The 24,844-nt window shown below is 27.1% G+C and overlaps 1 long non-coding RNA gene across 1 annotated transcript in view; it reads left to right on the top strand.

Moving 5' to 3' along the window:
- The first annotated feature begins 1,068 nt into the window (after nt 1-1,068).
- LOC126278627 (uncharacterized) overlaps nt 1,069-24,844 on the top strand; it is a 61,970-nt gene continuing 38,194 nt past the window's right edge. Inside the window, exon 1 of the long non-coding RNA XR_007550735.1 lies at nt 1,069-1,902. This is a non-coding gene — a long non-coding RNA (uncharacterized LOC126278627). The remainder of the gene's footprint in view (nt 1,903-24,844) is intronic.

Here is a 24,844-nt window from a genome sequence, read left to right as displayed (position 1 = left end):
CACTAAACAAATGAGATAAATAAAATCTTTAAACCAACAAAGAAAATAAAAAAATTCAAAGATAAAGGTAAAAAACTTTTTCAAGCTAAGTACATTAATTTATCATAACGGAACCGTGGTAATGTTCCACGAACCCAAATAAAACCAAAAGATATAATAGCAAGCTTAATAAAAAATATAAAAGAATAAAAATCACCGCCCAAAAAAATTAAAGCCAATAACATTCTTATGAAGACAATTCTAGTATATTCAGCTAAAAAAATTAAAGTAAAACCACCCGCACCATACTCAATATTAAATCCTGAAACTAACTCAGATTCCCCTTCAGCAAAATCAAAAGGAGTACGATTAGTTTCAGCTAAGCAAGAAGCAAAACAAGCTAAAGCTAAAGGAAAAGAAATAATAATAAATCAACAATAAAGCTGATAGTTTATAAAATCAAACATATTAAAACTACCAATTAAAATAATTAAAGACAATAAAATTAAAGCTAAACTAACTTCATAAGAAATTGTTTGAGCAACAGAACGAAGAGAACCTAATAATGAATAATTTGAATTAGAAGATCAACCAGCAATTATAACAGTATAAACACCTAATCTAGTACAACATAAAAAAAATAAAAATCCATAAGAAAAAGAACACATATAAGTTAAATAAGGAAAAATTACTCAAACGGCTAAAGAAATCATTAAATTAAAAACAGGGGAAAAATAATAAAGTACGTAATTAGATATAATAGGAATTGGCTGCTCCTTACAAATTAACTTAATAGCATCTCTAAATGGCTGAGGAATTCCAACAAAACCTAGCTTATTTGGACCCTTTCGAATCTGAATATAACCTAAAACCTTACGCTCTAATAAAGTTAAAAAGGCAACACTAATTAAAACACAAATAACCATTAAAAGAAAATTCAAAATAAATATAAATAAATCATAAAGTATCAATACTATTTGTAGAAAAAATCTACATAAATGAATTCTAAATTCAACACATTAATCTGTCAAAATAGTAAATAAATTAATATTAATCAATATAACAAAAAATATTTTAACCATATGGTCCTTTCGTACTAATATGGATTAACAATCTTAGGATAGAAACCGACCTGGCTCACGCCGGTCTGAACTCAGATCATGTAAGAATTTAAAGGTCGAACAGACCTAATCATTGGGCTCCTGCACCCAAAATTTTTCTTAATCCAACATCGAGGTCGCAATCTGCTTTGTCGATATGAGCTCTCAAAAACAATTACGCTGTTATCCCTAAGGTAACTTAATCTTATGATCATAAATTATGGATCAAAATAACAAACATAAATAAATGATATAATAATGAAGAGTTTATCTATTCATCATATCACCCCAACAAAACATCATCATTAAATATAGAAAGACAAACAAAAAACTATATAAAAGTAAAATGTCAAGCTCTATAGGGTCTTCTCGTCCTAAAGAAGAATTTAAGCCTTTTGACTCAAAAGTTAAATTCAAAAATTTATTAAGAGACAGTTGATTTCTCGTCAAGCCATTCATTCCAGCCACTAATTAAGAGACTAATGATTATGCTACCTTTGCACGGTCAAAATACCGCGGCTCTTTAAAAATACGCTCAGTGAGCAGGCCAGACCTCAAAATATAAACAAGAGGACATGTTTTTGATAAACAGGCGGAAATCAATTTTGCCTAGTTCCTTATAATAAGTTCACAAGGTAAAAATTTCATACAAATAAATATACTAATTCTATCATTATTACAAAAATTTTAAAATTAAATTAATAATCTTAATAAAAAACCTAAAATATTTATAAAATCAAAATAAAAAATAATGAACTAAAACGTAATCTTAAAGATAGCTGGTTTAAAGCTTACTATTATATTTCTATAAAATAAATTATAGGTTATTAACTACAAAGCTTATCCCTTAAAGAATAAATAAGTTAATATTTTTACTTAAAAAATTAAATAAAAACAAATAACTTTAAAAAATTAAATTTTTTCTTAAGAAACTAGATATCTTGGGAAACGATTAACATCTCATTTCTATAAATAATTTAATAATAATTATGATACATTAACTATAAATTATTTATAAATCAACCCAAATCGAGACAAGTAAAATATATACTAAAATTTTGATAAACCCTGATACAAAAGGTACAATAAATAAAATCTACTTAAAAAAATTTAAAATAATATTTCATAAAACACTTACATTACCAATAAACTATAATTTAAAAAATCAATTCTATAAAATATACTAAGACAAAAATACAATAAAATTATTTATATTAAATAATTAAATAAACAAAAAATAAAAATAATAAAATAAATAATCAAGATATCCTGATTTGCACAGAAAAATTTTCAGTGTAAATGAAACACTTTACTAATAAGTTATATCTTGAAACTCTTCCTAGATACACTTTCCAGTACATCTACTATGTTACGACTTATCTCATCTAAATTGAAGCTACTTTAAAATAAAATAGAATAATCAATAATGAGAGCGACGGGCGATGTGTACACATCTCAGAGCCAATATCAGTTAAATTAAATAAATTAAATTACTATCAAATCCACCTTCATTAACAGTATTTCACTATCAAATCCGTTATAAACAAAAATCTATTGTAACCCACCTCCTCTTAACTATAAGCTGCACCTTGACCTGAAATATTTTATAATTATAAATCTTGAGAATTATAACTCTAAAAAGATTCTCTGATAACGGAGATATACAAACAAATAAATTAAGTAGAGTAAATCGTGTATTATCTATCATGGGGTAGGTTCCTCTGAATGGAATGAGATACCGCCAAATTCTTTGGGTTTAAAGACCTTAACTAATAGTACCCTGGTAAATATAATTAACATTTAAAATAATAGGGTATCTAATCCTAGTTTATTATTTAAATTTCACAGATTCATAAAAAGGGCCACAAATAAATTTTAACATTTCACCTTACAAATTTATATTTCAACCCTAATAATATAAACAACTGTTTTAACCAATAATATTCACTTGTATCAATCGTATAACCGCGGCTGCTGGCACGAATTATGCCGATACTAAATCAATTGCTAAATCCAAAATCACTTGATAATTAAATCAAATTACTGCAAAAAGAACATTTAGTCTAACAAATCTTAAATATAATACAAAGAAAAAGTGAATAAACAAGCAAGAATAAAACTTTTAACAATAAAAAATAAGAAAATTTTAAATCTATTAATTCAGGAAAAAATAAAAGATTCAAATATTTAAAGAAAAAAAAAGAAAAAAACCACAAACATTAGCAAAAAAAAAAGAAACGCCCCTATGTATGACCACAACAACTTCTCTATTATATATAATTAAAGATTAATATGGAACATGTATAGCAATAAATGTATTATATTCTTTCTTATTTAATCTTTCTTTTCACTAATAAATAAAGAAAGATTAAATAATATAATAAATATATTTTATACAATTATGTAATTTAATATAATATGTTATTAATATGAATTCTTTTTTTATATTAAGTTAACTTTCATATATATTAGTTAAATAATCTAATTATAGATAATTTACATAATTATATTATTATAATTAATATAATTATTTATATTAATTATAATATTTTATATTTAAATTAATAATTTTATTTATTATATCCAATTATAATAATATTAAATATTAAATTACATATTATTATATATATTATATTATAATAACCTATTTTAAGCTAAAAACATAAGTAGCTATAATCCTAGGTAAATAATTGCATTAAAATAATCAATTGATAATGGTAAGATGAACTTATAATACTTTAATTTCAATTAAATGTAATATATTAATATAAATTATTCATTATATATATATATATAAAAAAAATAAAATGAGCAGGATAAATTAATCCAAATTAAACAAAATAATACATAAAAGAATTTCAAAAAAAAACTTTCGATTTATATATTAAATAAATGAAGTGCCTGATTAAAGGGTTACCTTGATAGGGTAAATAAAGTAAATAAAATTACCTTCATTAAAATTACATAAGATAGAATTAAACTACCTCCTTTAGTATCAAAAACTAACGTCATCATACACCTTAATGTAAAAAGGTAAGCTAAACAAGCTAATGGGTTCATACCCCATTTATAGAGGTATCAATCCTCTCCTTTTTAATGACCAACAACTCTACAAAACTTCTCTTCCTATCAACATTAATGATAGGAACGATCCTGTCCATTTCATCAAATTCCTGATTTGGGGTTTGAATAGGACTTGAGATCAACTTACTTTCATTTATTCCGCTCCTAACAAGAAATAAAAATATAATAATAAATGAATCATCAATTAAATATTTTATTGTCCAAGCAATAGCATCGACAATATTATTATTTTCAATTTTGCTGATTCAAATAAAATATCCCATGGGATGGGAAACAGAATTTATCCCATCAATAATAATTAGATCTAGACTATTATTAAAGATTGGAGCTGCACCTTTCCATTTCTGATTTCCAGAAGTTATAGGAGCATCAAGATGAAATAATTGTTTAACATTAATAACATGACAAAAAATCGCCTCAATAATGGTCTTATCTTATTGTATTCAATTAAGAACTTTTATTTGAACAATTATTATCTTAAGAATTATTATTGGGGCAATAGGAGGTTTAAATCAAACATCCTTACGACAACTTTTAGCATATTCATCAATCAGACATCTAGGTTGAATAATTAGATCATTAACAGTCAGAGAAAACATCTGAGAACTATACTTCATTATTTACTCACTATTAAGATTAATTATAGTTTTATTATTTAATCAAATTTATTCAGCCAGAAATATAAAAACCGAAATTAAATTCATAATATTCTTATCTTTATTATCTTTAGGTGGACTACCACCATTCCTTGGATTCTTACCAAAATGAATTGTAATACAATCATTAATAGAAAACAATATAACAACTATTATAACTATTATAGTTGTATTAACTACAATTACACTCTACTACTATATACGTATTAGATTCTCAGCTCTAATTATATCATACACAGAAAATTCGTGATCTATAAAGATAAAGTCCCAAGAATCAAGAATCATTCTTCCTATAACAGTAATAATTTCAACAATAGGATTGATTTCAACATCAACCTTAATTTCATTATACTAAGGACTTAAGTTAATCAAACTAATAACCTTCAAAGTTATAATTAAAAGAATAATCTTTTAGGCCTTAGTAAAATTTTACACCTCTAGAATTGCAGTCTAGAATCATAATTGAATATAAGACCTAAATATGATAAGAGAGAAAACATCTCATAAGTAGATTTACAGTCTACCACCTAAAATTCAGCCATCTTACCACAAAAATGATTATTCTCAACAAACCATAAGGACATTGGTACTTTATACTTCATATTTGGAGCATGAGCAGGAATAGTAGGAACATCAATAAGAATACTTATTCGTGCTGAACTTGGCCAACCCGGATCTCTAATTGGGGATGACCAGATTTATAATGTTATTATTACAGCTCACGCATTCGTAATAATTTTCTTTATAGTAATACCTATTATAATTGGTGGATTTGGTAATTGACTTGTTCCACTAATAATTGGTGCACCAGATATAGCATTTCCACGAATAAATAATATAAGTTTTTGATTACTACCACCTTCACTAACCCTTCTTCTTACATCTTCTATAGTAGATAATGGTGCTGGTACAGGATGAACAGTTTACCCTCCTCTAGCAGGAGCTATTGCACACGGGGGTGCATCTGTAGATCTAGCTATTTTTTCACTGCACTTAGCAGGTGTATCATCTATTCTTGGTGCAGTGAATTTCATTACAACAGCAATTAATATACGATCAGAAAGTATAACTTTAGATCAAACACCTTTATTTGTATGATCTGTAGCTATTACAGCATTACTTCTCCTTCTTTCACTTCCAGTTTTAGCAGGAGCTATTACTATATTATTAACAGATCGAAATTTAAATACATCATTCTTTGACCCTGCAGGAGGGGGTGACCCAATTCTATATCAACATCTATTTTGATTCTTTGGACACCCAGAAGTTTATATTTTAATTCTACCGGGGTTCGGAATTATTTCACATATTGTATGTCAAGAAAGAGGAAAAATTGAATCATTTGGAACATTAGGTATAATTTATGCTATACTATCAATTGGACTAATAGGATTTATTGTATGAGCACATCATATATTTACAGTAGGAATGGATGTTGACACACGAGCATATTTTACATCAGCAACAATAATTATTGCTGTACCTACAGGAATTAAGGTATTTAGATGATTAGCTACATTATATGGAACTAAATTCAAGTTCAATCCACCATTATTATGAGCTCTAGGATTTATTTTCCTATTTACAATTGGTGGATTAACAGGATTAGTATTAGCAAATTCATCACTTGATATTGTATTACATGATACATATTATGTAGTAGCCCACTTTCATTATGTATTATCTATAGGAGCAGTATTTGCAATTATAGGAGGTGTCATTCAATGATATCCACTATTTACAGGATTAACTATAAATAATACATGATTAAAAATCCAATTTACAATTATATTCATTGGAGTAAATTTAACATTCTTTCCTCAACACTTCCTAGGATTAGCAGGAATACCTCGACGATACTCTGACTACCCAGACGCATATACATCATGAAACGTAGTATCAAGAATTGGGTCTACAATTTCTATTGTAGGAATCATTATATTCATTGTAATTATATGAGAAAGAATGATTACAAACCGAGCAATTATATTTAGAGCTAACATAAGAAGATCAACAGAATGACTACAAAATAACCCTCCTGCAGAACATAGTTACTCAGAATTACCATTAATCTCTAGATTCTAATATGGCAGATTAGTGCAGTAGATTTAAGCTCTACAAATAAAGGTTTGACATTTTATTAGAAAATATTTATTAATGGCAACATGATCAAATTTATCTCTTCAAGATGGAGCTTCACCATTAATGGAGCAATTATCATTCTTTCATGATCATACTATGGTCATATTATTATTAATTACAGTAATTGTAGGTTATGCCCTAAGTTATATATTATTTATTGCCTATACTAACCGTAATATACTTCATGGACATTTAATTGAAACAATCTGAACAGCTTTACCAGCAATTACATTAATTTTTATTGCCCTTCCATCATTACGACTATTATATTTACTTGATGATTCAGTAGATGCAATAATTACAATTAAAACCATTGGACGACAATGATATTGAAGATATGAATATTCAGACTTCATAGGCGTAGAATTTGACACTTATATAACACCAGAACAAGACCTAGAAAATGATGGATTCCGACTACTAGATGTAGATAACCGAACAATCCTACCAATAAATACAGAAGTACGAGTATTAACAAGAGCATCAGATGTTCTACACTCATGAGCAGTTCCTGCATTAGGGGTTAAAACTGATGCAACGCCAGGTCGGTTAAATCAAGGAACATTCACAATAAATCGACCTGGATTATTCTTTGGACAATGCTCAGAAATCTGTGGAGCAAACCACAGATTTATACCAATTGTAATTGAAAGAACTTCAGTAAATTTATTTATTAAGTGATTATCTAAGATAATTTAAGGAGTTAGTTAAAATAAATAACATTAGAGTGTCAATCTAAAGTAACTAAAAAAAATTAGTACACCTTGAAATTCATCAGATGACTGAAAGTAAGTAATGGTCTCTTAAACCAAATAATAGTAAATTAACGACTACTTCTGATGGGGAAATTATATCCAAATCCCTCAAATATCCCCTCTTATATGATTCTCACTATTCATTATATTTTCAGCTACATTAATCTTGTTTAATCAAATAAACTTCTTCTCATTTAAACCTAACCTTATTAAAAGAGCAGAAAAAGGAACAATTGAAATAAAAAACTTAAATTGAAAATGATAACAAATCTATTCTCAACATTTGACCGATCAACTAACATCTTTAATTTATCATTAAATTGAACTAGAACATTTCTAGGACTATTATTAATCCCATCACTATTTTGACTTACACCATCACGAATTAACATTATCTGAAATAAACTAAATTTAACCTTACATAATGAATTTAAAACACTTCTTGGACCAAAATCATTTAATGGAACAACATTCATTTTCATCTCAATTTTTATTATAATATTATTTAACAATTTCATAGGATTATTCCCTTATATTTTTACTAGAACAAGACATATAGAATTAACATTTGCAATTGCCCTACCTATATGGCTAAGATTTATATTATTTGGATGAATTAACCATACTAATCATATATTTACACACCTTGTACCACAAGGTACACCGCCTGCATTAATATCATTTATAGTACTAATTGAAACAATTAGTATGTTATTCGACCAGGTACATTAGCAGTACGGTTGGCAGCAAATATAATTGCAGGACACTTATTATTAACCTTATTAGGAAACACAGGACCATCTATAGCAATAAACTTAATCTTATTACTAATTATTGGACAAATACTTATATTAATTCTAGAATCAGCAGTAGCAATAATTCAAGCCTATGTTTTCTCAATTCTAAGAACTCTATATTCTAGAGAAGTATATTAAACCTATGTTAACAACTCACTCAAACCACCCATTCCACTTAGTAGACTATAGACCTTGACCATTAACAGGAGCAATTGGAGCAATAGTCCTAGTATCAGGACTAGCAAAATGATTCCACCTATTTAATATTAACTTATTCATAATTGGATTTGGAATTACCCTACTAACTATAATTCAATGATGACGAGATGTAGTACGAGAAGGAACATATCAAGGATTACATACAGGATTTGTATCAATTGGATTACGATGAGGAATAATTTTATTTATTGCATCAGAGGTATTATTTTTCGTTTCTTTTTTTTGAGCATTCTTTAGAAGAAGATTAGCACCAACAATTGAACTAGGAATACTATGACCTCCAATAGGAATTCAACCCTTTAACCCTATACAAATTCCATTACTTAATACAGCTATTCTTTTAGCATCAGGAGTAACAGTAACATGAGCACATCATAGTTTAATGGAATCTAATCATACTCAAGCACTACAAGGATTATTCTTCACAGTGTTATTAGGACTATACTTTACAATACTTCAAGCATATGAATATTGAGAAGCACCTTTTACCATTGCAGATGCAGTTTATGGATCAACATTCTTTGTTGCAACAGGATTCCATGGTTTACACGTAATTATTGGAACAATCTTTTTATCAACATGTCTACTTCGACACTCAATAAATCAATTTTCACCAAGACATCACTTTGGATTTGAAGCAGCAGCATGATACTGACACTTCGTAGACGTAGTATGATTATTCTTATATATCTCTATTTATTGATGAGGTAGATAATTGTTTTTCTAGTATAAATAGTACATTTGACTTCCAATCAGAAAGCTTGATATAAATCAAGAAAAACAATTCTAATTCTATCAACAAGAGTTTTCATTAGATTTATTATTCCAATAATTGTTATAATCCTGGCAACAACACTATCAAAAAAATTAATTAATGATCGAGGAAAAAGATCACCATTTGAATGTGGGTTTGATCCAAAAAGATCAGCACGAATACCATTCTCAATACGATTCTTCCTAATCGCAGTAATCTTTTTAATTTTTGATGTAGAAATTGCACTAATTCTACCAATTGTAATTATTTTTAAAACTTCAGACATTATAATCTGAACAGTATCAACAATATTTTTTATTCTAGTTCTATTAGGAGGACTATACCATGAATGAAACCAAGGAGCATTACAATGAGCAGAATAAAGGGTTGTAGTTAAATATAACATTTGGGTTGCATTCAAAAAGTATTGATATTATCAATCAACCTTAAATAGAATAAGAAGCGAAATATTGCAGTCAGTTTCGACCTGGAAGATTGGTATGTACTACCCTTATTCTTATTAATTGAAGCCAAAAAGAGGCGTATTACTGTTAATAATATAATTGAACTATAATAGTTCCAATTAAGGAAATGTAAAGCCAATATGAAAGCTGCTAACTTTTTATATTAGCGGTTAAACTCCGTTAACATTTCTAAAATTTATATAGTTTAAATAAAACATTACATTTTCACTGTAAAAATAATATATCTATATTTATAAATACTTAAAAGTAAAAATACTTCCTTAACATCTTCAGTGTCACGCTCTAATTATAAGCTATTTAAGTAAACGAAAAACAATATTACCAAAATAAATATTCAAAAAATAAAAGTTAAAAGATAAATCTTGAAATTAGAATCATATCAACCTTGAATATAACCAATTAAATAAATAAATAATCTATATAAACCTTGACCACCAAGTAATTCACCTCAACCATAATCAAATGACTTAGATGAATAATAACCTATTTTTAAAGGAATATATCTAATAAACTTAGTTGAAAGAAAAGGTATAAATCATATAGAACCAGCAAATCTAACAAAAGAAAGTATACTTAAAGAAAATAAATTATGAGAAAAATCAAAATTAGAAATAAGATAACCTAAATAAGCACCTAAAATAACAACTGTAATAGTTAAAAACTTTAAATAATTAGGTAAAGCAATCACATGAGGAATAGGAAAAATTAATCAAGATAAAAGACTACCACCAAAAACAGCAACAAACAATAGACCAATTATTCCAAATGAAATATAATAACCCTTATCATCAAAAGAAAATCTAGAATAAAAATTATTATCACCAGATATTGAATAATAAAACAAACGAAAAGAATAATAAGCAGTTAAACCAGTAGAAAAAAAATAAAGAAAAAATATTAAACAATTAATTCATCTTAAACAAACCATCTCAAGAATTAAATCCTTTGAATAAAATCCCGCTAAAAAAGGTATTCCACACAAAGACAAACTAGAAACATTAAAACAAACTGAAGTTAAAGGTATGAAATTAACAATTGATCCTATAAAACGAATATCCTGAGAATCCTTCAAATTATGAATTATTGAACCTGCACATATAAATAATAATGCCTTAAATAAAGCATGAGCCAATAAATGAAAAAATGCAAGCTTTGGATAACCTATAGCCAAAATTCTTATTATTAAACCAAGTTGTCTTAAAGTAGAAAGAGCAATAATCTTCTTTAAATCAAACTCAAAATTAGCGCCCAATCCAGCCATAAATATAGTTATACAACCAATTAAAAGTAAAAATCAACCACAATTATAAGTATCCAATATTGGTCTAAAACGAATTAATAAATAAACACCAGCAGTAACAATAGTAGAAGAATGAACTAAAGCAGAAACAGGAGTAGGAGCTGCTATAGCAGCAGGAAGTCATGAAGAGAAAGGAATCTGAGCTCTCTTAGTTATAGCTGCTAAAACAATTAATATAGTAATGAGCTTTATTTCAAAAGAATTAGAAATAAAATCATAATAATAAATATAATTTCAACCACCAAAATTTAACATTCATGCAATAGAAATTAAAATAGCAACATCACCAATACGATTAGAAAGTGCAGTTAATATACCAGCACTATAAGATTTTACATTTTGATAATAAATAACCAAACAATAAGAAACTAAACCTAAACCATCTCAACCTAATAAAATTCTAATTAAATTAGGACTAATAATTAAAAAACCTATAGAAAGAATAAATATTAAAACAATAATAATAAAACTATTTATATTCTTTTCACCAGATATATAATCATCTCTATAATAAATAACCAAAGAAGAAATATATATAACAAAAGATATAAAAATAAGAGATATTTAATCCAAAATTAAAGTTCTAACAACTATAGAACCATTTAAATTGAAAAGCTCTCACTTAACAAAAACTCTATAATCAATTATTAAATAATAAATACCTAAAATAAAAATTATAGTTCTCGAAATAAACAAAGAAAAAAAACTCAAAAGAACAAATAGAAAATAAATTCACGGCCTAAGATGAAAAACTTCATATCATTGATTCCACAAAACAATATTTTTAATTAAAATACTTAAGCAAACTAAACAAAGAAATATTCACCCTTTAAACAGAGAATATTTAAAGGCAATCAATGTAAAAGTAAAAGATGATATTCACGAAAATAACCTAGAGAACAAGTATAAACACCAGAATAATAATTCCCATGCTGAGAATAAGAATATATATACAAAGTATAAACAGCTCTAAAAAAAGATAAAAAAATCAAAGCAAAGAATCTAAAAGAAGATCAAGATATAATTCTATTTAATAATCTAATTTCACCTACCAAATTTAAAGAAGGAGGAGCAGCCATATTTGATGATCTTAAAAGAAATCATCATAAAGCCATTCTTGGCATCAAATTAATTATACCCTTGTTAATTATTAATCTTCGTCTACCTAAACGATCATAAATAATATTAGATAAACAAAATAAACCAGAAGAACATAAACCATGACCAACCATTAGAGAAAGAGAACCTACACAACCTCATCAATTCATAGTCATCAATCCACCAATAACCATTCTTATATGAGCAACAGAAGAATATGCAATTAAAGACTTTAAATCAACCTGACGAAAACAAATAAATCTTACAATAACACCCCCAGATAAACCTAAAGACAATCAAAAATAATTAAACTTTAAACCCAAATAAGAAATAACCTTTATAACACGAAAAATACCATAACCACCTAACTTTAATAAAACACCAGCAAGAATTATTCTACCTGAAATAGGGGCCTCTACATGAGCCTTAGGAAGTCATAAATGAACCAAAAACATAGGTATCTTAACTAAAAAAGCCAAAATTATAAATACATAAAACATAAAATAGTAAGAACCAAAATCAACCAATAAAGGAAAATATAAAGTATTAGAAAAATCATAAACCTTAAATAAAACTAATAATAAAGGTAATCTAGCAACCAAAGTATAAAAAATTAAATAAACACCAGCCTGCAAACGCTCAGGTTGATAACCCCAACCCAAAATTAAAAGTAAAGTAGGAAGTAATCTAGCCTCAAAAAAAAATAAAAAAAGAATGAAGACTTAATCTTGCAAATGAACGATAAAGCATAATTATTAAAATCAAAACCATAAAAACAAAAAAATTAGAATGATATGAACTTAAATAAACTAAACCTCTAGCAGTGATTATTAAAGAACAAATCCAAAAACTAAGTAAAATTAAACTAAAAGAAAAATAATCAATACCAAAATAATATCTAATTATATTCAAATCAGCATATGAATAAACACAAATTATAAAAACAAAACCCGACAGAAACATTAAAGAATGAACCAACCATCAACAATTATTTAATAAACAAAGAGGGATCAAAAAAATAGTTATAAATAAATACTTTAACATAAAGATAAACCAAAAGAATTAAAAAAATCATTACCATGAGAACGAATTGTTGAAACTAAAATAGAAAGACCTAAAGCACCCTCACAAACAGAAAAAACTAAAAAAATAACAGGAAAAAAATAATCATAATCAAACTCAATAAGAAAAACAATAACTAACATAAATAAAGAAAGAACAATATATTCTAATCTCAAAAGAACCATTAATAAATGTTTACGTTTAGAAGAAAAAACATAAACACCAGCAAAATAAATCAATAAAGAAGTAAAAATAGAGAATATAAACATTAGTTTTAATAGTTTAAAAAAAACGCCGGTCTTGTAAACCGGAAATAAGTCCAGCCCCCACTTTTAAAACTTCAGAGGTGGAAAAGCTTCCATCATAGGTCCCCAAAACCGGTTTTTTAAATAAACTAACCCCTGAAATGATCAAAATAATAATTATATCATTATCAAATGTAATAAATATTAATTTTATTAAATTAAGACACCCAATATCAATAATGCTTTTTATTATCCTTCAAACCTTCCTAGTTGGATTAATAACAGGAACAATAATAGAAAGATATTGATTATCATATATTTAATTTTTAACATTTCTTGGTGGTCTACTAGTATTATTTATTTACATCACAAGAATTGCATCAAACGAAATATTTCAGCCTAAATCAATCACTATAATTATTACATTAATAATGTGAGTATTTATCATATTAATATTAATTATTCTAGATATATCTATATTTATAGACTTTTTCAAAAACACCGAAACTATAAATATTGATAATTCAATCAATTATCAAGAAATAACAATATCTTTAGAAAAATTATATAATAGACCAACATTCATTATTACAATAATAATAATAATTTATTTATTTTTAGCACTACTAGCAGTTGTTAAAATCACCAATATTAATCAGGGACCTATTCGTAAAATAAGATAATTACTAATGAATAAACCCTTACGATTAAGACATCCTTTAATTAAAATTATTAATAACTCTTTAATTGACTTACCTGCCCCAACAAATATTTCATTTTGATGAAATTTTGGATCCCTATTAGGGTTATGTTTGGTAATTCAAATCGTAACTGGACTATTTTTAGCTATACATTATACATCAAATATTGAAATAGCATTCAGTAGTGTAGTACACATCTGCCCAGACGTAAATAATGGTTGAATTATTCGAACCTTACACGCAAATGGAGCATCTATATTTTTTATTTGTATTTACTTACATGTAGGACGGGGAATTTACTATGGATCTTATATATATATACATACCTGAATAATTGGTACAGTGATTTTATTTTTAGTTATAGCAACTGCATTTATAGGATATGTCTTACCCTGAGGCCAAATATCTTTTTGAGGTACAACAGTAATTACTAATTTATTATCAGCAATCCCATACTTAGGAACAGATTTAGTCCAATGAGTATGAGGAGGATTCGCTGTTGATAATGCAACATTAAATCGATTCTTCACATTCCATTTTGTATTACCATTTATTATTGCTGCTATAGCAGCAATTCATTTATTTTTTCTTCACCAAACAGGATCTAATAATCCTCTTGGACTAAATGGAGATATTGAAAAAATTCCATTCCATCCATACTTTACCTTTAAGGATTCTATTACATTTGTAATAATAACATCATTATTAATTATACTATGTTTAATTAATCCTTACCTATTAGGAGATCCAGATAACTTTGTACCTGCCAACCCATTAGTAACACCAGTTCACATTCAACCAGAATGATATTTCCTATTTGCATATGCAATTCTACGATCTATCCCTAATAAGTTAGGAGGTGTTATTGCATTATTTTTATCAATTAGAATCTTAATAATTTTACCATTTTATAATAAAACACCATTCCGAGGCATTCAATTTTACCCTATTAATCAAATTTTATTCTGAGCTTTTGCAGGCTGGTGTTTATTTAATTTTTTATACTTTGGTTGCTAGATTACCTTTATTATTAGTTTTATTTAAGGTTTATGATTTTTCTAATACTTTATATTTTCCTTTATTGGTTGATTTTGGTTCTTATTATTTTATGTTTTATGTATTTATAATTTTGGCTTTTTTAGTTAAGATACCTATGTTTTTGGTTCATTTATGACTTCCTAAGGCTCATGTAGAGGCCCCTATTTCAGGTAGAATAATTCTTGCTGGTGTTTTATTAAAGTTAGGTGGTTATGGTATTTTTCGTGTTATAAAGGTTATTTCTTATTTGGGTTTAAAGTTTAATTATTTTTGATTGTCTTTAGGTTTATCTGGGGGTGTTATTGTAAGATTTATTTGTTTTCGTCAGGTTGATTTAAAGTCTTTAATTGCATATTCTTCTGTTGCTCATATAAGAATGGTTATTGGTGGATTGATGACTATGAATTGATGAGGTTGTGTAGGTTCTCTTTCTCTAATGGTTGGTCATGGTTTATGTTCTTCTGGTTTATTTTGTTTATCTAATATTATTTATGAACGTTTGGGTAGACGAAGATTATTAATAAACAAGGGTATAATTAATTTGATGCCAAGAATGGCTTTATGATGATTTCTTTTAAGATCATCAAATATGGCTGCTCCTCCTTCTTTAAATTTGGTAGGTGAAATTAGATTATTAAATAGAATTATATCTTGATCTTCTTTTAGATTCTTTGCTTTGATTTTTTTATCTTTTTTTAGAGCTGTTTATACTTTGTACATATATTCTTATTCTCAGCATGGGAATTATTATTCTGGTGTTTATACTTGTTCTCTTGGTTATTTTCGTGAATATCATCTTTTACTATTACATTGATTGCATTTAAATATTCTCTGTTTAAAGGGTGAATATTTCTTTGTTTAGTTTGCTTAAGTATTTTAATTAAAAATATTGTTTTGTGGAATCAATGATATGAAGTTTTTCATCTTAGGCCGTGAATTTATTTTCTATTTGTTCTTTGAGTTTTTTTTCTTTGTTTATTTCGAGAACTATAATTTTTATTTTAGGTATTTATTATTTAATAATTGATTATAGAGTTTTTGTTGAGTGAGAGCTTTTCAATTTAAATGGTTCTATAGTTGTTATAACTTTAATTTTGGATTGAATACCTCTTATTTTTATATCTTTTGTTATATATATTTCTTCTTTGGTTATTTATTATAGAGAGGATTATATATTTGGTGAAAAGAATATAAATCGTTTTATTATTATTGTTTTAATATTTATTCTTTCTATAGGTTTTTTTAATTATTAGTCCTAATTTAATTAGAATTTTATTAGGTTGAGATGGTTTAGGTTTAGTTTCTTATTGTTTAGTTATTTATTATCAAAATGTAAAATCTTATAGTGCTGGTATATTAACTGCACTTTCTAATCGTATTGGTGATGTTGCTATTTTAATTTCTATTGCATGAATTTTAAATTTTGGTGGTTGAAATTATATTTATTATTATGATTTTATTTCTAATTCTTTTGAAATAAAGCTCATTACTATATTAATTGTTTTAGCAGCTATAACTAAGAGAGCTCAGATTCCTTTCTCTTCATGACTTCCTGCTGCTATAGCAGCTCCTACTCCTGTTTCTGCTTTAGTTCATTCTTCTACTCTTGTTACTGCTGGTGTTTATTTATTAATTCGTTTTAGACCAATATTGGGTACTTATAATTGTGGTTGATTTTTACTTTTAATTGGTTGTATAACTATATTTATGGCTGGATTGGGCGCTAATTTTGAGTTTGATTTAAAGAAGATTATTGCTCTTTCTACTTTAAGACAACTTGGTTTAATAATAAGAATTTTGGCTATAGGTTATCCAAAGCTTGCATTTTTTCATTTATTGGCTCATGCTTTATTTAAGGCATTATTATTTATATGTGCAGGTTCAATAATTCATAATTTGAAGGATTCTCAGGATATTCGTTTTATAGGATCAATTGTTAATTTCATACCTTTAACTTCAGTTTGTTTTAATGTTTCTAGTTTATCTTTGTGTGGAATACCTTTTTTAGCGGGATTTTATTCAAAGGATTTAATTCTTGAGATGGTTTGTTTAAGATGAATTAATTGTTAAATTTTTTTTCTTTATTTTTTTTCTACTGGTTTAACTGCTTCTTATTCTTTTCGTTTGTTTTATTATTCAATATCTGGTGATAATAATTTTTATTCTAGATTTTCTTTTGATGATAAGGGTTATTATATTTCATTTGGAATAATTGGTCTATTGTTTGTTGCTGTTTTTGGTGGTAGTCTTTTATCTTGATTAATTTTTCCTATTCCTCATGTGATTGCTTTACCTTATTATTTAAAGTTTTTAACTATTACAGTTGTTATTTTAGGTGCTTATTTAGGTTATCTTATTTCTAATTTTGATTTTTCTCATAATTTATTTTCTTTAAGTATACTTTCTTTTGTTAGATTTGCTGGTTCTATATGATTTATACCTTTTCTTTCAACTAAGTTTATTAGATATATTCCTTAAAAAATAGGTTATTATTCATCTAAGTCATTTGATTATGGTTGAGGTGAATTACTTGGTGGTCAAGGTTTATATAGATTATTTATTTATTTAATTGGTTATATTCAAGGTTGATATGATTCTAATTTCAAGATTTATCTTTTAACTTTTATTTTTTGAATATTTATTTTGGTAATATTGTTTTTCGTTTACTTAAATAGCTTATAATTAGAGCGTGACACTGAAGATGTTAAGGAAGTATTTTTACTTTTAAGTATTTATAAATATAGATATATTATTTTTACAGTGAAAATGTAATGTTTTATTTAAACTATATAAATTTTAGAAATGTTAACGGAGTTTAACCGCTAATATAAAAAGTTAGCAGCTTTCATATTGGCTTTACATTTCCTTAATTGGAACTATTATAGTTCAATTATATTATTAACAGTAATACGCCTCTTTTTGGCTTCAATTAAAAAGAATAAGGGTAGTACATACCAATCTTCCAGGTCGAAACTGACTGCAATATTTCGCTTCTTATTCTATTTAAGGTTGATTGATAATATCAATACTTTTTGAATGCAACCCAAATGTTATATTTAACTACAACCCTTTATTCTGCTCATTGTAATGCTCCTTGGTTTCATTCATGGTATAGTCCTCCTAATAGAACTAGAATAAAAAATATTGTTGATACTGTTCAGATTATAATGTCTGAAGTTTTAAAAATAATTACAATTGGTAGAATTAGTGCAATTTCTACATCAAAAATTAAAAAGATTACTGCGATTAGGAAGAATCGTATTGAGAATGGTATTCGTGCTGATCTTTTTGGATCAAACCCACATTCAAATGGTGATCTTTTTCCTCGATCATTAATTAATTTTTTTGATAGTGTTGTTGCCAGGATTATAACAATTATTGGAATAATAAATCTAATGAAAACTCTTGTTGATAGAATTAGAATTGTTTTTCTTGATTTATATCAAGCTTTCTGATTGGAAGTCAAATGTACTATTTATACTAGAAAAACAATTATCTACCTCATCAATAAATAGAGATATATAAGAATAATCATACTACGTCTACGAAGTGTCAGTATCATGCTGCTGCTTCAAATCCAAAGTGATGTCTTGGTGAAAATTGATTTATTGAGTGTCGAAGTAGACATGTTGATAAAAAGATTGTTCCAATAATTACGTGTAAACCATGGAATCCTGTTGCAACAAAGAATGTTGATCCATAAACTGCATCTGCAATGGTAAAAGGTGCTTCTCAATATTCATATGCTTGAAGTATTGTAAAGTATAGTCCTAATAACACTGTGAAGAATAATCCTTGTACTGCTTGAGTATGATTAGATTCCATTAAACTATGATGTGCTCATGTTACTGTTACTCCTGATGCTAAAAGAATAGCTGTATTAAGTAATGGAATTTGTATAGGGTTAAAGGGTTGAATTCCTATTGGAGGTCATAGTATTCCTAGTTCAATTGTTGGTGCTAATCTTCTTCTAAAGAATGCTCAAAAAAAAGAAACGAAAAATAATACCTCTGATGCAATAAATAAAATTATTCCTCATCGTAATCCAATTGATACAAATCCTGTATGTAATCCTTGATATGTTCCTTCTCGTACTACATCTCGTCATCATTGAATTATAGTTAGTAGGGTAATTCCAAATCCAATTATGAATAAGTTAATATTAAATAGGTGGAATCATTTTGCTAGTCCTGATACTAGGACTATTGCTCCAATTGCTCCTGTTAATGGTCAAGGTCTATAGTCTACTAAGTGGAATGGGTGGTTTGAGTGAGTTGTTAACATAGGTTTAATATACTTCTCTAGAATATAGAGTTCTTAGAATTGAGAAAACATAGGCTTGAATTATTGCTACTGCTGTTTCTAGAATTAATAGAAGTATTTGTCCAATAATTAGTAATGAGATTAAGTTTATTGCTATAGATGGTCCTGTGTTTCCTAATAAGGTTAATAATAAGTGTCCTGCAATTATATTTGCTGCCAACCGTACTGCTAATGTACCTGGTCGAATAACATTACTAATTGTTTCAATTAGTACTATAAATGATATTAATGCAGGCGGTGTACCTTGTGGTACAAGGTGTGTAAATATATGATTAATATGGTTAATTCATCCAAATAATATAAATCTTAGCCATATAGGTAGGGCAATTGCAAATGTTAATGCTAAATGTCTTGTTCTAGTAAAAATATAAGGGAATAATCCTATGAAATTGTTAAATAAAATTATAATAAAAATTGAGATGAAAATGAATGTTGTTCCATTAAATGATTTTGGTCCAAGAAGTGTTTTAAATTCATTATGTAAGGTTAAATTTAGTTTATTTCAGATAATGTTAATTCGTGATGGTGTAAGGCAAAATAGTGACGGGATTAATAATAGTCCTAGAAATGTTCTAGTTCAATTTAATGATAAATTAAAGATGTTAGTTGATGGGTCAAATGTTGAGAATAGATTTGTTATCATTTTCAATTTAAGTACTTTCAGTCATCTGATGAATTTCAAGGTGTACTAATTTTTTTTAGTTACTTTAGATTGACACTCTAATGTTATTTATTTTAACTAACTCCTTAAATTATCTTAGATAATCACTTAATAAATAAATTTACTGAAGTTCTTTCAATTACAATTGGTATAAATCTGTGGTTTGCTCCACAGATTTCTGAGCATTGTCCAAAGAATAATCCAGGTCGATTTATTGTGAATGTTCCTTGATTTAACCGACCTGGCGTTGCATCAATTTTAACCCCTAATGCAGGAACTGCTCATGAGTGTAGAACATCTGATGCTCTTGTTAATACTCGTACTTATGTATTTATTGGTAGGATTGTTCGGTTATCTACATCTAGTAGTCGGAATCCATCATTTTCTAGGTCTTGTTCTGGTGTTATATAAGTGTCAAATTCTACGTCTATGAAGTCTGAATATTCATATCTTCAATATCATTGTCGTCCAATGGTTTTAATTGTAATTATTGCATCTACTGAATCATCAAGTAAATATAATAGTCGTAATGATGGAAGGGCAATAAAAATTAATGTAATTGCTGGTAAAGCTATTCACATTGTTTCAATTAAATGTCCATGAAGTATATTACGGTTAGTATAGGCAATAAATAATATATAACTTAGGGCATAACCTACAATTACTGTAATTAATAATAATACGACCATAGTATGATCATGAAAGAATGATAATTGCTCCATTAATGGTGAAGCTCCATCTTGAAGAGATAAATTTGATCATGTTGCCATTAATAAATATTTTCTAATAAAATGTCAAACCTTTATTTGTAGAGCTTAAATCTACTGCACTAATCTGCCATATTAGAATCTAGAGATTAATGGTAATTCTGAGTAACTATGTTCTGCAGGAGGGTTATTTTGTAGTCATTCTGTTGATCTTCTTATGTTAGCTCTAAATATAATTGCTCGGTTTGTAATCATTCTTTCTCATATAATTACAATGAATATAATGATTCCTACAATAGAAATTGTAGACCCAATTCTTGATACTACGTTTCATGATGTATATGCGTCTGGGTAGTCAGAGTATCGTCGAGGTATTCCTGCTAATCCTAGGAAGTGTTGAGGAAAGAATGTTAAATTTACTCCAATGAATATAATTGTAAATTGGATTTTTAATCATGTATTATTTATAGTTAATCCTGTAAATAGTGGATATCATTGAATGACACCTCCTATAATTGCAAATACTGCTCCTATAGATAATACATAATGAAAGTGGGCTACTACATAATATGTATCATGTAATACAATATCAAGTGATGAATTTGCTAATACTAATCCTGTTAATCCACCAATTGTAAATAGGAAAATAAATCCTAGAGCTCATAATAATGGTGGATTGAACTTGAATTTAGTTCCATATAATGTAGCTAATCATCTAAATACCTTAATTCCTGTAGGTACAGCAATAATTATTGTTGCTGATGTAAAATATGCTCGTGTGTCAACATCCATTCCTACTGTAAATATATGATGTGCTCATACAATAAATCCTATTAGTCCAATTGATAGTATAGCATAAATTATACCTAATGTTCCAAATGATTCAATTTTTCCTCTTTCTTGACATACAATATGTGAAATAATTCCGAACCCCGGTAGAATTAAAATATAAACTTCTGGGTGTCCAAAGGATCAAAATAGATGTTGATATAGAATTGGGTCACCCCCTCCTGCAGGGTCAAAGAATGATGTATTTAAATTTCGATCTGTTAATAATATAGTAATAGCTCCTGCTAAAACTGGAAGTGAAAGAAGGAGAAGTAATGCTGTAATAGCTACAGATCATACAAATAAAGGTGTTTGATCTAAAGTTATACTTTCTGATCGTATATTAATTGCTGTTGTAATGAAATTCACTGCACCAAGAATAGATGATACACCTGCTAAGTGCAGTGAAAAAATAGCTAGATCTACAGATGCACCCCCGTGTGCAATAGCTCCTGCTAGAGGAGGGTAAACTGTTCATCCTGTACCAGCACCATTATCTACTATAGAAGATGTAAGAAGAAGGGTTAGTGAAGGTGGTAGTAATCAAAAACTTATATTATTTATTCGTGGAAATGCTATATCTGGTGCACCAATTATTAGTGGAACAAGTCAATTACCAAATCCACCAATTATAATAGGTATTACTATAAAGAAAATTATTACGAATGCGTGAGCTGTAATAATAACATTATAAATCTGGTCATCCCCAATTAGAGATCCGGGTTGGCCAAGTTCAGCACGAATAAGTATTCTTATTGATGTTCCTACTATTCCTGCTCATGCTCCAAATATGAAGTATAAAGTACCAATGTCCTTATGGTTTGTTGAGAATGATCATTTTTGCGGTAAGATGGCTGAATTTTAGGTGGTAGACTGTAAATCTACTTATGAGATGTTTTCTCTCTTATCATATTTAGGTCTTATATTCAATTATGATTCTGGACTGCAATTCTAGAGGTGTAAAATTTTACTAAGGCCTAAAAGATTATTCTTTTAATTATAACTTTGAAGGTTATTAGTTTGATTAACTTAAGTCCTTAGTATAATGAAATTAAGGTTGATGTTGAAATCAATCCTATTGTTGAAATTATTACTGTTATAGGAAGAATGATTCTTGATTTTTGGGACTTTATCTTTATAGATCACGAATTTTCTGTGTATGATATAATTAGAGCTGAGAATCTAATATGTATATAGTAGTAGAGTGTAATTGTAGTTAATACAACTATAATAGTTATAATAGTTGTTATATTGTTTTCTATTAATGATTGTATTACAATTCATTTTGGTAAGAATCCAAGGAATGGTGGTAGTCCACCTAAAGATAATAAAGATAAGAATATTATGAATTTAATTTCGGTTTTTATATTTCTGGCTGAATAAATTTGATTTATGAAAAATAAATTTATTTGCTTAAATAATAAAACTATAATTAATCTTAATAGTGAGTAAATAATGAAGTATAGTTCTCAGATGTTTTCTCTGACTGTTAATGATCTAATTATTCAACCTAGATGTCTGATTGATGAATATGCTAAAAGTTGTCGTAAGGATGTTTGATTTAAACCTCCTATTGCCCCAATAATAATTCTTAAGATAATAATTGTTCAAATAAAAGTTCTTAATTGAATACAATAAGATAAGACCATTATTGAGGCGATTTTTTGTCATGTTATTAATGTTAAACAATTATTTCATCTTGATGCTCCTATAACTTCTGGAAATCAGAAATGGAAAGGTGCAGCTCCAATCTTTAATAATAGTCTAGATCTAATTATTATTGATGGGATAAATTCTGTTTCCCATCCCATGGGATATTTTAATTGAATCAGCAAAATTGAAAATAATAATATTGTCGATGCTATTGCTTGGACAATAAAATATTTAATTGATGATTCATTTATTATTATATTTTTATTTCTTGTTAGGAGCGGAATAAATGAAAGTAAGTTGATCTCAAGTCCTATTCAAACCCCAAATCAGGAATTTGATGAAATGGACAAGATCGTTCCTATCATTAATGTTGATAGGAAGAGAAGTTTTGTAGAGTTGTTGGTCATTAAAAAGGAGAGGATTGATACCTCTATAAATGGGGTATGAACCCATTAGCTTGTTTAGCTTACCTTTTTACATTAAGGTGTATGATGCACGTTAGTTTTTGATACTAAAGGAGGTAGTTTAATTCTATCTTATGTAATTTTAATGAAGGTAATTTTATTTACTTTATTTACCCTATCAAAGTAACCCTTTAATCAGGCACTTCATTTATTTAATATATAAATCGAAAGTTTTTTTTTGAAATTCTTTTATGTATTATTTTGTTTAATTAGGATTAATTTATCCTGCTCATTTTATTTTTTTATATATATATATATATAATAAATAATTTATATTAATATATTACATTTAATTGAAATTAAAGTATTATAAGTTCATCTTACCATTATCAATTGATTATTTTAATGCAATTATTTACCTAGGATTATAGCTACTTATGTTTTTAGCTTAAAATAGGTTATTATAATATAATATACATAGGGGCGTTTCTTTTTTTTTGTTAATGTTTGTGGTTTTTTTCTTTTTTTTTCTTTAAATATTTGAATCTTTTATTTTTTCCTGAAGTAATAGATTTAAAATTTTCTTATATTTTATTTTTAAAAGTTTTATTCTTGCTTGTTTATTCACTTTTTCTTTGTATTATATGTAAGTTTTGTTAGACTAAATGTTCTTTTTGCAGTAATTTGATTTAATTATCAAGTGATTTTGGATTTAGCAATTGATTTAGTATCGGCATAATTCGTGCCAGCAGCTGCGGTTATACGATTGATACAAGTGAATATTATTGGTTAAAACAGTTGTTTATATTATTAGGGTTGAAATATAAATTTGTAAGGTGAAATGTTAAAATTT

The sequence above is a fragment of the Schistocerca gregaria genome, chromosome 6 (genome assembly GCF_023897955.1).
Source record: "Schistocerca gregaria isolate iqSchGreg1 chromosome 6, iqSchGreg1.2, whole genome shotgun sequence".
Lineage (NCBI taxonomy): Eukaryota > Metazoa > Arthropoda > Insecta > Orthoptera > Acrididae > Schistocerca > Schistocerca gregaria.
The sequence above is the reverse complement of the archived record's forward strand: the minus strand, read 5'-3'. Positions and strand labels throughout refer to the sequence as shown.